Genomic DNA, 2,418 nt, shown 5'->3' on the forward strand with positions numbered 1-2,418 from the left:
GAACACCTGGTAGTTTTGAACTGCTGACCTTGTGGTTCGCAGCCTGATTTGTAACTGCCTATATATCCTTCCAATATATTACTCTAGAACACTAATAAGTGAATTGGGTATAAGTATTTTATTTTCCAAATTACAAAATGGGAACCATATCATTAGGTTAACTTGTATGGCAAGAAGAAATCCTTTTCACTTTTTTCAACCTTAACAAAGCTACAACCAGGAGTCCTCGTATTGTGTTGTGGGTTAATGCTCTGGACTTCCAGGCTGGTCTGAATCACAAGGTTGGTGGTCAATCTCACCAGCCACTCCTCAGAAACTCTATACAGGGTCACAATGAGTCAGAACTGACGTGATTGCACTTAAAACAACAACAACAACAACAACAAAACAAAACAAAACAAAAGCTCCAACCATAGAATAACAGTTGTTGTTGTTAAGTGCAGTCAATTTGGTTCCGACCCATAGCGACCGTGAACAGGGTTTCCAAGGTTGTGAATCTTTATGGGAGTAGAAAGCCTCATCTTTCTCCCACGGAGCAGCTGGTAGCTTCGAATTGCCAACCTTGAGGTTAGCAGCCTGATTCATAACCACTACACTACCAGAGCTCCTTCAGAATAACAGTAGTAGGGTCCATTAATACAGGTTCCTCTACATTGACTGTGCCAAACTACACTTTAGGAGCTGTTGTCGTTTCCAACTCACAGCAACACTGTATAGGCTTACTGAGAAGTAATTGGTGGGTTTGAACTACTGACCTTTCCGTTGGCAGCCCAGTTTCTGTTCTACAGCACCACCCCAAAAATTTCCAGAAGAACAAACAAATCTGTCTTGGAAGAAGCACAGCTAGACTATTCCTTAGACGCGAAGATGGCACGACTTTGTATATAATCCTTTGGACATGTTATCAGGAGGGACCAGTCCCTGGAGAAGGACAGTGTGCTGTGTAAAGTGAAAAAGAGGAAAACTTCCAGCCAGATGGAAGAACACAGTAGCAGTGGCAACGGGCTCAAATGTAACAACTGTGAGGATGGAGCAGGACCAGGCAATATTTTATTCTGTTGTGCTATGAGTTGGAATTGGCTTAATGGCACCTAAAACAACAAACAACATTAAATGTGGGAGCGAGATACCTCTGTAGGATAAAGCACTGGACTGTTAACTGTACGGCTGGTGGCTCAAGCCAAGCAGATGCTCTGTAGGAGAAAGATGAGGTTTTCTGCTCCTGGAAAGATTTAAAGCCTAGAAAGTCCTATATAGGGTCACTGTGAGTAACGACAGTACTTAACAACAACTACAACACTCAATGTGTCTTAGTTATCTATATTTCTGCTATAACAGAAATATCAAAAGTGAATGACTTTAACACAGAGAAATTTATTCTTTTCTGGTTTAGAGTCTAGAAACTCAAATTCAGGGTACCCGCTCCAATGGAAGGCTTTCTCTCTTTTTTTTCTGGCTCTGGGAGAAGGTCCTTCTAATCAATTTTCCTCTGGGTCTAGAAGTTTCTCAGTACAGAGACTCCTAGGCTCAAAGAAGTGCTCTGCTCCTCGTTCCTATTTCTTGATGGTACTAAAGTCTTTTCTTTAGCTTCTCTCTTATGTCTTCTAAGACAAAAGATGACATTGGCTACACCCCAGATAACTTCCCTGATATCAGATCAGGGCTGTGACCTTAGGAAGACTACTGCATTCCCACCCTGATCCTTTTACAATTGATTGGCTAATCACATCAGACTATATCATTGCATAACTACCAAATTACACCATTCCACAACTTCCAAACTGTTGAAAATCATAACGCAGCCAAGTGACACATGGCGGGAAGGGAGTTACAATTAAAGTGGGAGTTTTGCTGTTGTGAAGCTGTGCAGTAGGTTCTTATCTAGCTCCAAGGATAGAAATGGGAGTACAGTTGCCCCAATAAGGATTAAACTAGAACATTGCTCCTTCTTTCTACCCATATAAATGGTTCTATTTCTCCCTTCTGACTGTTTTCCTGTTTGCCAAAATTTCATATGATCTAACAAGGTCAGCGGTTCTAGCTCACCAGCTGCTCCTCAGAAAGCCTATTCAGGGTCATTATTGGTTGCAACTGACTCAATGGCACTTAGCAACCGCAACTACAACTGTAGTTAAATTTTTAACATCTGAGCCCCAAAGCTAATTGACAACTTTCTTTTGAGACTCTTAGTTCAAATTTCAAAAAGAAAGAACTAGAGAATGAAAAATATAAATGGTGTAGCTCACTATTTTGAGCCACACAAATCATAGCTTTCCCCCTCTTAAGTTTGTGTAGCATTTTATTTATTTTGCTAAGTCTAAGATGTTCAATATGAATGCCGAGCAAATAACATGAGAAGCTGGGTTCTATGAAGGAAAATGTGGTGTCAGGATTGAAGGAAGACTCATTAACAACCTG

Source organism: Chrysochloris asiatica, unplaced genomic scaffold (assembly GCF_000296735.1).
Source record: "Chrysochloris asiatica unplaced genomic scaffold, ChrAsi1.0 scaffold00048, whole genome shotgun sequence".
Classification (NCBI taxonomy): Eukaryota; Metazoa; Chordata; class Mammalia; order Afrosoricida; family Chrysochloridae; genus Chrysochloris; species Chrysochloris asiatica.